General features: G+C 41.2%; 1 protein-coding gene across 8 annotated transcripts in view; it reads left to right on the plus strand.

Moving 5' to 3' along the window:
- The window catches only part of LOC139167218 (bromodomain-containing protein 2-like), a 113,592-nt gene that overhangs the window by 81,828 nt on the left and 17,414 nt on the right, over positions 1-14,350 (plus strand). For 7 of the 8 annotated variants that reach the window (XR_011559088.1, XR_011559089.1, XR_011559090.1 and 4 more), the window contains one exon: positions 1,189-1,402. The gene's annotated coding sequence lies outside the window, so the exon portion shown is untranslated. The remainder of the gene's footprint in view (positions 1-1,188; positions 1,403-14,350) is intronic. The other variant, XM_070751656.1, reaches the window with a different exon arrangement.

The following is a 14,350-nucleotide window of genomic DNA, read 5'->3' on the forward strand; positions in this document are numbered from 1 at the left end:
GAGTCCTCAATATCTTCATCATCCTCCAACTGATCAAGAGTATGTACAACACCATCAAGTTACTTGGTTGTCTTTGCTGTTCTATTTCCTCTGTTAATAAAAGGTTAGTCGTGACTCCTGGCTTGCCTTCATTTTGTCCAGCAACAGGACACTCAGGAGCCTCGATGGCGCAGTGGTTAGAGTGCAGTACTGCAAGCTACTTCTGCTGATCACCGGTGCCAGCAGTTTGGCAGATCGAATCTCAGTAGGCTCAAGGTTGACTCAGCCTTCCATCCTTCCAAGATGGGTAAAATGAAGACCCAGATTGTTGGGGGCAATATGCTTACTCTTTATAAACCGCTTAGAGAGGCTTATAAAGCCCTGTGAAGCAGTATATAGAATAGAATAGAATTCTTTATTAGCCCAGTGAGTTTGGACACACAAGGAATTTGTCTTGGTGCATATGCTCTCAGTGTACACAAAAGAAAATATAGATTTGTCAAGAATCGTGTGGTACAACACTTAATGATTGTCATTTTGGTCAAATAAGCAATGAAGAAACAATGAATATTAATAAAAATCTTAGGATACAAGCAACAAGTTACAGTTATACAATCCTAAATGGGAGGAAATGGGTGATATGAATGATGAGAAAAAACTAGTAGAAATAGAAGTGCACACTTACTAAAAGGTTTGACAGTGTTGAGGGAATTATTTGTTTAGCAGAGTGATGGCCTTCGGGAAAAAAACCTGTTCATGTGTCTAGTTGTCTTGGTGTGCAGTGCTCTGTAGCGACGTTTTGAGGGTAGGAGTTGAAACAGTTTATGTTCAGGATTGTGAGGGGTCAGTAAATAAGTATATAAGTCTAAATGCAATTGCTATAATCAATTTTACATTTGTAGTGAAGTTCCACTAAAGAACAAAAGACAGCATCCTGCTTCATCTCTTATATGCACACTTACAAATGAAATAGGATATTTTGGTTACATCTCTCAGATGCAAAGTTTCGATACATAGAAAACTTATATGATTAAAGATACAACCCCCCACACAAAAAAGAGTAAAAAAAGAAAGAAATCAGGGACTGTTCCTGTTCTTTTCCAATTAAAATTTTTACAGGCCACCGTAGGACCATTAAATGTTTTGCGGCGAACATTTCCTCACCCTGTCAATGATTTTCTTCCCCCTCTGAATTTATTCTGCGAATAGATCAAACAAGCACAGCAGGATCTTCTCGGGAACGTTTTGTTATAGATCTGATTCAGATGGGAAACGAAAAGAAAACCCGAAGAAGAAGAATAAAAATGAAAGATGATGGTGCTGCCCTACAGTATTATCTCTGTGAATAGCAAGAAGACTTCAGAACTTCAGAAGGGGATTTTCTTACGTGCTGGAAATTAAACACGGTTGAATGGTGGAAGAAGTAGGTTTACTGCAATGCTGGAAAGGGATCGAGGGGGGCTGTCAAACTCGATTTCATTGAGGGCTGCATCCGGGTTGTGTTTGACCTCGTTGGGAGGGTAGGGTAGTCACTCATGCCCTCATCACCTCGAGGCTCGACTACTGTAGTGCTCTCTACATGGGGCTACCTTTGAAAAGTGTTCGGAAACTTCAGATGGTGCAGAATGCAGCTGCGAGAGCTATCATGGGCTTCCCTAAATATGCCCATGTAACACCAACACTCCGCAGTCTGCATTGGTTGCTGATCAGTTTCCGGTCACAATTCAAAGTGTTGGTTATGACCCAAAAAGCCCTTCATGGCACCGGACCAGAATATCTCCGGGACCGCCTTCTGCCGCACGAATCCCAGCGACCAGTTAGGTCCCACAGAGTTGGCCTTCTCCGGGTCCCGTCAACTAAACAATGTCGTTTGGCGGGACCCAGGGGAAGAGCCTTCTCTGTGGTGGCCCCGACCCTTTGGAACCAACTCCCCCCAGATATCAGAGTTGCCCCCACCCTCCTTGCCTTTTGTAAGCTCCTTAAAACCCACCTCTGTCGTCAGGCATGGGGGAATTGACATGTTCCCTCCCCCTAGGCTTATAAAATTTATGCATGGTACACTAGTATGTATGATTTGTGGTGTTTTTTAAATTAACTTAAATATTAGATTTGTTTTACATTGTATTGTTATTGCTGTGAGCCGCCCCGAGTCTGCGGAGAGGGGCGGCATACAAATCTGATTAAACTTAAACTTAAACTTAGGGGCATGGCCAGGGTGGGTGCAGGGGCAGGCCACCATTCAATTTCAGTTCAATTCAATTTATTAGATTTGTATGCCGCGCCTCTCCGAAGACTTGGGGTGGCTCACAACAATAATAAAAACAGTATAACAATAGAACAAATGTAATAATAAAATTACATTAAAACCCCCCAACAATTTAAAAACCATACAACACATACATACCAAACATAAAATATAAGAAAGCCTGGGGGAGATGTCTTAATTCCCCCATGCCTGGCGATATAGGTGGGTCTTGAGTAACTTGCGAAAGACAAGGAGGGTGGGGGCCATTCTAATCTCTGGGGGGAGTTGATTTCAGAGGGCCGGGGCCACCACAGAGAAGGCTCTTCCCCTGGGGGGCCACCAAATTGACATTGTTTGGTCGGCGGGACCCGGAGAAGGCCAACTCTGTGGGACCTTATCGGCCGCTGGGATTTGTGCGGTAGAAGGCGGTCCCGGAGGTGCTGGAATGGACATGTGTGCCCAGCACAAGAGTCAGCTTTGTGTGCAGGATTTCCATGCACAGAATGAAAAAGACCCAGGAATAGGACAAAATAAGGTAGGTGAGTGGTGCTGTTCACCCTGCTGCTTGCCACTGCTCCCTCTGTTTGCCCTGCCATGCTGGAAGCAGCAGCTCTGTCCCGCCACGAGTGGCAGCTGCGCCACTGCCCCCTCCGCCATCCTGCCTGTATCAGCAGCTCCTTGGACAGTTTGAGCTTCCTGAGCTGGCGCAGAAAGAACATTCTTTGTTGTGCTTTTTTGATGATGTTTTTGATGTTAGTTGACCATTTTAGGTCTTGAGATATGATAGAACCTAGAAATTTGAAGGTCTCTACTGTTGATACTGTGTTGTCTAGTATTGTGAGAGGTGGAAGGGTGGAAGGGTTTCTCTGAAAGTCTACCACCATTTCTACAGTTTTGAGTGTGTTCAGTTCTAGATTGTTCTGGTCACACCTCAAGGATAGTTGTTCAACTTCCCATCTGTATGCGGATTCATCATTGTCTCGAATGAGTCCGATCACTGTTGTACCATCTGCAAACTTCAGTAGTTTAACAGATGGATCGTTTGAGATGCAGTCATTAGTATATAGAGAGAAGAGAAGTGTTGAGAGTACACGTATACATGTATACGTTTTAGGATAAGTTAGGATAAGTTGATTCTTTAGCTTCCTTTGGTTATTTTGGCTTCATGGCCTCTTCGCTAATAAAGTAAGACCTTTGGCTTTTTTCACCCTGCAATGCTCTTTGTCTATTATTGAATCTACGGCGATTCAATAGGACATCTTTTTCAAATAGGAGTCAGCAATTCATCTTCATAATGCATTGTGCAACCACAAATTCAATGAACATAGCCTCACTTGCAATCAATCTGTAGAAAACTCTTTTTTGCACAGTTTGGGCTCCATAACAGCCTTCATTTGTATCTGGAGCCTAAAATCATACATCACGGAGTCATTTCAAGTGCCTGTCATAATTAAAGATTTAAAAAAAAAAAATCTTATCGTGTTCTGGTGAATGTTGCTTGTTTTGGAAGTTAAAGAGAATTGAGTTCCAACATATTTTATGCTTTTAAACAGCTTTCCCACTCCACTTATCTTTCTCTCACCAAGAAATAGAAACTTGGCAGTGATGCTTTGAGGAAATTCTAAGCTTCATACTTAATCATAATAATAAACCTTGGAGCTCTGGGAAGTCATTAATGGGAACTTCAAAGTAAAAATGTGCTTAAGTTATCAGTGTTAGAGAGCAATAAGTTGGATGGGTAAAAATTGATAGTTTAGAGCGTGGGAGTGTTTGCGAAAATACTACCCTCTCCTCCCACCAAATAAAACATCCCCTGATAATAAGCCCAAATGGTTTTTGAGTGCATGGTAATAAGACCAAGCGCTTATTTCAGGGTTCAAAAAGAAATACAAGACAGGGTCTTATTGTCAGGGAAACATAGAAGCTTGCATTTTGGGTCTCCAGAAATATTAGCATAAACATAAAATATGAATTACTAAGTAAATGGATTTATTTATTTATTATTTATTTATTATTTGGATTTGTATGCCGCCCCTCTCCGAAAACTCGGGGCGGCTCACAACAAGTGAAAAGACAATCCAATACATAATCCAATTTAATTAAAATATTATAAATTTAAGAAAAACCCCTATACTAACATACACACACACAAGCATACCATATATAAATTCAACGTGCCCAGGGGAAGATGTTTAGTTTCCCCATGCCTGACGGCAAAGGTGGGTTTTGAGGAGTTTACGGAAGGCAGGAAGAGTAGGGGCAGTTCTGATCTCCGGGGGGAGTTGGTTCCAGAGAGTCGGTGCCGCCACAGAGAAGGCTCTCCCCCTGGGGCCCGCCAACCGACATTGTTTAGTTGACGGGACCCGGAGGAGGCCCACTCTGTGGGACCTAATCGGTCGCTGGGATTCGTGCGACAGAAGGCGGTCTCGGAGATATTCTGGTCCAGTGCCATGAAGGGCTTTAAAGGTCATAACCAACACTTTGAATTGTGACCGGAAACTGATCGGCAACCAATGCAGACTGCGGAGTGATGGTGAAACATGGGCATACCTAGGGAAGCCCATGACTGCTCTCGCAGCTGCATTCTGCACGATCTGAAGTTTCCGAACACTTTTCAAAGGTAGCCCCATGTAGAGAGCATTACAGTAGTCGAACCTCGAGGTGATGAGGGCATGAGTGACTGTGAGCAATGAGTCCCGGATTGCTGTAGTATACCATATTTTTCGGAGTATAAGATGCACCGGAGTATAAGACACACCTTAGTTTTGGGGGAAGAAAATAGGGAAAAGAATCTGCTTACCAGGTATTCATCTGGCTAGTGTCTTTAATTTGGTCAGCTTCAGCACATTATTTTATCCCCTGGTTAGAGCTTTTAAAAAACTTTATTTGGAGAGAGTAACAATGAAAGAGCTTGTAAGCTAGGAATAGCTGGAAACATCATTAGCACCTGATTAGGGCTGGAAAGAAACTTATTTGGAGCAAGTTGGAGCAATTAAAAAAAACCCTGCAAAGACTTAGGGCTTGGAAAACATTCTTTGCAGAGAGTAACAATGAAAGAGCCTGCAAGGTAAGAGCTGGAAAGATCGTTAGCAGATAGCTATTTATTTATTTATTTATTTATTTATTTATTTATTTATTTATTTATTAATAATAATAATAATAATAATAATAATAATAATAATAATAATTTATTAGATTTGTATGCCGCCCCTCTCTGCAGACTTGGGGTGGCTCACAATAATAATAATAACAATATGACAATGTAACAAATCTAATAAACATCTAAAAAACATCTAAAAAACCCATCATTATACCATACAACACAAGCATACCATACATAAAACTATATAAGCCTGGGGGAGGTATTTCAGTTCCCCCATGCCCCCACAAGTGGGTCTGAAGCAATTTACAAAAGACAAGGAGGATGTGGGCAGTTCTGATTTCTGGGGGGAGTTGATTCCAGAGGGCCGGGGCCACCACAGAGAAGGCTCTTCCCCTGGGGCCAGCCAGATGACATTGTTTAGTTGATGGGACCCAGAGAAGGCCAACTCTGTGGGACCTAATCGGCTGCTGGGATTCGTGCGGCAGAAGACGGTTTCGAAGGTATTCTGGTCCAATGCCATGTAGGGCTTTATCAGACGCAAGCAAATTACCAGCCTCTTTTATGGAGGATAAAGGTGCCTCTTATACTGATAGGTCCCCAAATTCTAAAGAGACAATTAGTTTTCTGATGGAAACTTCATTCTCTCCTGTTGGGTGACCAAGTTGAAACATTATCCACTATTCCTGGAGTCAGCAGTAAATAATACTAGCAAAAGAGATCACAATCAGAATTGTTTGGGGGCAATATACTGACTCTCTGTAAACCGCTTAGAGAGGGCTGTAAAGCGGTATATAAATCTAAATGCTATTGCTATGTAATTGTCCTTGTCCATAGCCAAATTAGATCTCCTACCTGAGTAAATATGAAAAGAAGTCCAACCTAGCTTACTTTGTACATTTTTAATGGGCACCTGAATTAATGGAATTTGAACTTCATCATGATTTCAATGCTAGTGTGATTATCCCTACTGGAGGCAATTAGCTGTCACAGAAGAGTAATACTTACCTTTTTTTTTTAATCCTTCAAACTGCTGGAAAGTCTATTATTGTTATTATTTCTGAAAACCTCAGTCTCGTAGAATAACTTTTGTTCTCAATATCATTCACTACTGTAGGCCACGACACTGATATATTGAGTGTTTGACCTTACTGTGGGGGGAAATCATTAAATACTGATTGCTAGATTATTTCTTTCACAAGTACTCATTTGAGGAGGTTCAATTATGCCTGCAAAATTGATTTGGTATATAAAGAATGTATTCACGTAATGGATCCACACATTTCCACTAAGTAACATCTATTACACTCTGCTCTGCTCCATGGTGAAAGTTTAATCATTTTGCCAATTATCTGAGCACAAGAAAGACCTTCATACTTATAAAAATTAAATATATCTCCTAGAAGATACGTTACTACGACAGTTATCTAAGAACGATTCATTCCACTGGCTTAAAACCTGTCTGTATGAAATGATGTCCGCTACTTGGCCCAGCCATCAGGGTCACCACAAAATTTACTTGTCTTGTTGAATACTTTACATACACCAGATCATAACAAAATCGCTGAGCTTTTAATGCTATGAAGTACCATTAAGTGGAATGCCATTTGCTTCTGAATTTCTTTTTGCCGTTCAGCACATTCCCTGTAATTCTGCAGGGATTCTGCACTAGCAGAGAACATATAGCCAAACTCCATGTACTAAGCTAAAGGCTTTATGGACCTAGGAGAATCCTCTGAGAACTCCTGCTTACAAACACTAGGGATTTCTTAGCCCCTTCCCTTCAAGACTTCTTCATAGGGGTGATAGAAACATAGAAACATAGAAAACTGACGGCAGAAACAGACCTCATGGTCCATCTAGTCTGCCCTTATACTATTTCCTGTATTTTATCTTACAATGGATATATGTTTATCCCAGGCATGTTTAAATTCAGTTACTGTGGATTTACCAACCACGTCTGCTGGAAGTTTGTTCAAAGGATCCACTACTCTTTCAGTAAAATAATATTTTCTCACATTGCTTTTGATCTTTCCCCCAACTAACTTCTTTCCCCCAACTAACTTGTTCTTGTGTTGACTTTCCTATTAAAAACACTTCCCTCCTGAACCTTATTTAACCCTTTGACGTATTTAGATGTTTCGATCATGTCCCCCCTTTTCCTTCTGTCCTCCAGACTATACAGATTGAGTTCATTAAGTCTTTCGTGATACGTTTTATACTTAAGACCTTCCACCATTTTTGTAGCCCGTCTTTGGACCTGTTCAATTTTATCAATATCTTTTTGTAAGTGAGGTCTCCAGAACTGAACACAGTATTCCAAATAAGGTCTCACCAGCGCTCTATACAGCGGGATCACAATCTCCCTCTTCCTGCTTGTTATACCTCTAGCTATGCAGCCAAGCATCCTACTTGCTTTCCCTACCACCTGACCGCACTGTTCACCCATTTTGAGACTGTCAGAAACCACTACCCCTAAATTTATTTATTTTATTTATTTATTTATTATTTAGATTTGTATGCCGCCCCTCTCCGAAGACTCGGGCGGCTCACAACAAGATATAACAAATCATAAATAATTCAAATAACTTTAAAATATTTAAAGATTTAAAAGAACCCCATATACTAACAGACACACACACAAGCATACCATGTATAAAATTGAACAAGCCCGGGGGAGGTGTTTCAATTCCCCCATGCCTGACGGCAAAGGTGGGTTTTAAGGAGTTTACGGAAGGCAGGAAGAGTAGGGGCAGTTCTAATCTCTGGGGGGAGTTGGTTCCAGAGAGCCGGAGCCACCACAGAGAAGGCTCTTCTCCTGGGGCCCGCCAACCGGCATTGTTTAGTTGACGGGACCCGGAGAAGGCCCACTCTGTGGGAGCTAATCGGTCGCTGGGATTCGTGCGGCAGGAGGCGGTCCCGGAGATATTCTGGTCCAGTGCCATAAATCCTTCTCTTCTGAAGTTTTTGCTAACACAGAACTGCCAATGCAATACTCAGATTGAGGAATCCTTTTCCCCAAGAACCGCTGCTCTAAAAGGATGCAAATGACCAGCTGTTTGCAAGGAATATACTGCAAGTCCTCCCATTCCCCAGTATCCTGTCAGAACTAAAGAAGCTTCCTGGATGAGAGGCAAAATGTCTTCAAAAAGGAAAAAAAAACAACAGCATGGAAGTCCAGTTGCCTCCTGAAAAAACACCTTTGGGACAGAAGCTTTGTACTTTAATCCCAGTAGCATCAGGTAAAGAATCTTGGGTTATTCTGAAGCTAAGTAGCATCTTTGCCTGAATCCCTGGAGATGAATGACTGGCTCCTGGCCTGATTTGTCATGAGACAATCTGAGCTATAAATGCTACTTTCTCCATTCTGATAGATGGTCCGTGCCTGCTTCAGTGCGCACCGCGGAGTCACGAAATGATAAAAATATCTCAAGCTAAACCAGGACAGGCTGGAGGTCATGACTGGCACAGCTTGCCTCGCATCAATTTCACATCCCCTACTACGTACTGTCAGTTTGCTGTTGAGTTACTACTGCCCCATCTGCTGGGAGCCGGGGTGATCACAATAGGTGCTCCTGGCGTCTCGATGTTGCAAGAGCGTTCAACCTGCAAGACCCCCAATTCATTTACAGCTGTTGAGCTTAATGTGTCAGTATGAAATCGTTCGCTTGGCATTTTCAATCCGGAAGAGAAATGGACTCCACACACAAAAAAGGCAAGAAGATGAAAGGATTAGGGCCGATAACTGTGCAGCACTTGGTGGAATTAAAAGACAGCGACATCGGGCTGGGGACGGAGGTATAATCTGTGGCAGATGGATTGAAAGATGTGACTCTCTATATAATTGTTCTGAAAGAAATCTGGTTGTACCTGGGATTGCTGATATGTAAGTATCTAGTGTAAGTACAGTGGTACCTCTACTTATGTACTTAATTCGTTACGTGACCAGGTTCTTAAGTTTGTAAGAAGAAGCAATTTTTCCCATAGGAATCAATGTAAAAGCAAATAATATGTGAGAAGATTGGGGAAACCACAGGGAGGGTGGAGGCCCTGTTTCCTCCTAGGAGATTCCTAGAGAGGCCCCATGGAGGCTTCTCCCTGCTTTTTCTGGCCCTGTTTCCTCCCAGGAGATTCCTAGAGAGGCTCCACGGAGGCTTCTCCCTGCCTTTTCTGGCCCTGTCTCCTCCCAGGAGATTCCTAGAGAGGCCCCATGGAGGCTTCTCCCTGCTTTTTCTGGCCTTGTTTCCTCCCAGGAGATTCCTAGAGAGGCTCCACGGAGGCTTCTCCCTGCCTTTTCTGGCCCTGTCTCCTCCCAGGAGATTCCTAGAGAGGCCCCACGGAGGCTTCTCCCTGCCTTTTCCGGCCCTGTTTCCTCCCAGGAGATTCCTAGAGAGGCTCCACGGAGACTTCTCCCTGCCTTTTCCAGTTAGCTGAAGTGGCCTGCAGTGCTGTGCCACCCCTAGCTTTAAGAGCTCTAAGAAACAGCTCTTAAACTGAGCTAAATATCCCTTCAGTCTATCAGCACAAATCATCTACAACTTCTGAAGGCAAGCTGTTCCACTGGTTAATTGTCTGTTTCTCCTTAATTCCAGGTTGCTTCCCTCCTTGATTAGTTTCCGTCCATTGTTTATAATAATAATAATAATAATAATAATAATAATAATAATAATAATAATAATAATAACAACAACAGAGTTGGAAGGGACCTTGGAGGTCTTCTAGTCCAACCCCCAGCTTAGGCAGGAAACCCTACACTGCTTCAGACAAATGGTTATCCAACATATGCTTAAAAACAGTGTTGGGCATTCACAACTTCTGGAGGCAAACTCTTCCACTGACCAACTGTTCTGACTTGTCAGGAAATTTCTCCTTAGTTCTAAGTTACTTCTCTCCTTGTTTAGAAACATAGAAACATAGAAGACTTCCAAGGATCTACTACTCTTTCAGTGAAATAATATTTTCTCACGTTGCTTTTGATCTTTCCCCCAACTAACTTCAGATTGTGTCCCCTTGTTCTTGTGTTCACTTTCCTATTAAAAACACTTCCCTCCTGGACCTTATTTAACCCTTTAACATATTGAAATGTTTCGATCATGTCCCCCCTTTTCCTTCTGTCCTCCAGACTATACAGATTGAGTTCATTAAGTCTTTCCTGATACGTTTTATGCTTAAGACCTTCCACCATTCTTGTAGCCTGTCTTTGGACCCGTTCAATTTTGTCAATATCTTTTTGTAGGTGAGGTCTCCAGAACTGAACACAGTATTCCAAATGTGGTCTCACCAGCGCTCTGTATAAGGGGATCACAATCTCCCTCTTCCTGCTTGTTATACCTCTAGCTATGCAGTCAAGCATCCTACTTAGTTTAGTTTAGTTTCCACCCATCGCTTCTTGTTTTATCCTCAGGTGCTTTGGAGAGTAGGTTGACTCCTCCTTCTTTGTGGCCACCCCTGAGATACTGGAAGACTGCTATCATGTCTCCCCAGGTCCTTCTTTTCTTTAAACTAGCTGTGCTCAGTTCCTGCAACCGTTCTTCATATGTTTTAGCCTCCAGCCCCCTAATCATCTTTGTTGCTTTGTTTCCTGTCCTGCCTTCTGGTGCCCTCTTCTTTCGTTGAGACCCCATAATCAAAGATGCCAACAAGGAAAAAAGAAAAGAGCAACCAAAACGAGACTCTCTAATTTAAAAGAGCATTTAGATTAGATTAGATTAGATTAGATTAGATTTATTGGATTTATATGCCGCCCCTCTCTGTAAACTCGAGGCGGCTCACAACAATAATAAAAAACAGTACATAATAACAAATCCAATGCCCACCAATCTAATTACAATTTAAAATTAATAAATTCATAAAACAGTCCCAATATATATAAAAAACAGGCACACAGTCAATCAATCAAATGGCAAAACAACATGGGCAAGGGGGAGATGTTTTAGTTCCCCCATGCCTGACGGCAGAGGTGGGTCTTAAGAAGTTTACGAAAGGCAGGGAGGGTGGGGGCAATCCTAATCTCAGGGGGGAGCTGGTTCCAGAGGGTCGGCCCCCCCACAGAGAAGGCTCTTCCCCTGGGTCCCGCCAGACGGCATTGTTTAGTCGACGGGACCCGAAGAAGGCCGACTCTGTGGGACCTAACCGGTCGCTGGGATTCGTGCGGCAGGAGGCGGTCCCGAAGATATTCTGGTTCGGTGCCATGAAGGGCTTTATAGGTCATAACTAACACTTTGAATTGTGACCGGAAACTGAACGGCAACCAATGCAGACTGCGGAGTGTTGGAGTAATATGGGCATACTTAGAGAAGCCCATAATTTCCCATGTTTCTCTATTATCTCCTTGATATTTTCTAGTGGTTGCTGAAAAGCATATCCAAGCATAAAATAGAAGCAGGATTACTATATTGGAACACATAAATGATGCATCCAGAGCTGGCATCCTCCCTCTCTGGCTGTGGCCAACACCAGATGTCTTACAAGGAGCTACAAAAGCCTCCCTAATGGGCTCAATTGTGCCATATTATACACGATGAGATGATATCTCTATTTGTCCTCAGCTGGTAAGCCCCTTATATTCAAAATTATCAAGGCTGCTGGCGCATGTAATTTTTCTCCAACAGTCTATAATTGCTAGGCTAATTCTTGTTCATCTAAACATCTAATGTCTCTCTTTTTTAAAAAAAGCATGTGACACTAAAGAGACTGCTTAAAACTCAATTTAATCTTATATTTGTTTGAACATCTTTCGGATGCTTAGGGTGTCATCTTTTACCCATCATCCACTGAGGCCTATTTCTGAAGCAGTTGTTGAAATGTGAAGTGTTAATACCACTTTATAATGCCTTGGTAAGGCTACACCTTGGAATATAGCATTTAGTTTTGGTCGCCACAATGTAAAAAGGATGTTGAGACTCTAGAAAAAGTGCAGAGAAATGCAACAAAGATGATTATGGGACTGAAGGCTAAAACATATGAAGAACGGTTGCAGGAATTCTAGTTTAACTTAATGAAAAGAAGGACTAGAAGAGACATGATAGCAGTGTTCCAATATCTTGGGGGTTACCACCAAGAAGGAGTCAAACTATTCTCTATAGCACCTGAGAGTAGAACAAGAAGCAATGGGTAGAAACTAAACAGGGAAAAAAGCAACTTAGAACTAAGGAGAAATTTCCTGATAGTTAGAACAATTAATCAATGGAACAACTTTTTTCCAGATGTTGTAAATGTTCCAAAAATGGGAAGTTTTTAAAGAAAATGTTGGATAACCATTTGTCTGAAGTGGAGTAGGATTTCCTGCCTGAGCAGGGGATTTGGTTAGAAGACCTCCTGGGTCCCTTCCAACTCTACTGTTGCTATGATTACGATTACGATTATGATTGTTGTTGTTGTTGTTAGCTTTGAGTGGATGGAAAATCAGTTCCTGATCTGCTAACATTCATCTCTTAAGGCCTATTTTGTTTTCAGAAGGTTCTAAGATTTAATAAATGAGATGTCAATAAATGGCTATAAAAAGCCATGATGATGTCATATGGCCATGATACGATTATTTCCCCTTTATGGATGACTCAATGAATGATTGTAATTTTGTTGCTTGTATCCTTACGATTTACATTGACTGGTTCCTAATATGATTTGGAAGTTTATTTGTACCCGGACTATCGTTAAGTGCTGTACCTTATGATTCTTGATTAACTGCTCTTTTATTTTATGTACACCGAGAGCATATGTACCAAAGACAAATTCCTTATGTGTCCAATCACACTTGGCCAATAAAGAATTCTATTCTATTCTATTCTATTTCCATTCCATTCCTTATTTTCTATTCTATTCTGTTCTATTCTACTTTATTCTATTTCCATTCCATCTATTCTATTCTATTCTATTCTATTCTATTTTATTCTACTCTACTCTACTCTATTTTCATTCCATTCCATATTTTCTATTCTATTCTATTCTATTCTGTTCTATTCTACTTTATTCTATTTCCATTGCATCTATTCTATTCTATTCTATTCCATTCTCCATGCCATTCCATTACCACTCCAAACCTATCTAAGAATATCTAAGAATGAATATCTAAGAATGAATATCTAAGAATGACATATTCATGAGATGAGGAGGAAATATCATGACCTTGCCTGCCACTTGCAATTTGATCAGTTTGGTTCTACCTATTCCAGAAGTGCTTTGTAAACCACAAAATTAATTAATGGAAGACCAACACATCCGTTTGACTATATTTTATCTACTCTGCCTCCTAACTTCAGATCCTTGATCATGTTAATCAACTTTAATTTTATCTATTACTTTTCTGCAATATCTTTTCAGAGATGTAGTGGCTGTAGGTGACCTCAACATAGATTTCTTGGTCATTATGAGATTTTTTTTTTAAAAAAACCATAAAGAGTTTGAGTTTGTGGGCAGTAGGAAAGTGATCTTTTTGTATCCCTCCAATCAAGATCCCTTTTGAAGCTTAACACAATTGAATCAAGACATGAAAAGCATTCTTGCAGCCTTTCCACAACCATACTCAAGAGTCTGCATTGCTTCTGTAAGAAGAAGCAATTGACTTCTAAAGAAGATTTAGAGGAGGCGAGACCATTGATCTGTTCAGCCCTGTTTGCTCTAATGAAGCCACTTTTTAAAGCCCCCTTTTCGAGATAGGCTTATTGATTTTCATAGAGTGGCTTCTTGTTGTAATAAACTCATCAATACAGCAATATATTGACGTAGCGTTCTAGCAAGAGGAGGGGAAAAATCTGCCTTTATTAAGCAGGGATTTGTCTTCATTTTACTTAATTGACAACATTCTATTTTGGTGGTTTCTTAAGGAGGGGTGAATCTTAGCCCAGGCCAATACTTACCAAGTAGAAGCTATCCAGAATAATTGAAAGTAATATATTTTTATTCAACAGTCTATACGTGATGTAATTAAAGGCCCATTAGGCAGATAAAACAATAATCTGGATTCACAGTTAGGTTCATTTGTCTTGACTTCTGTTTTTATGGGGGTGTTTAATGACATGTTGTTACCT

The sequence above is a fragment of the Erythrolamprus reginae genome, chromosome 4, assembly GCF_031021105.1.
Source record: "Erythrolamprus reginae isolate rEryReg1 chromosome 4, rEryReg1.hap1, whole genome shotgun sequence".
Lineage (NCBI taxonomy): Eukaryota > Metazoa > Chordata > Lepidosauria > Squamata > Dipsadidae > Erythrolamprus > Erythrolamprus reginae.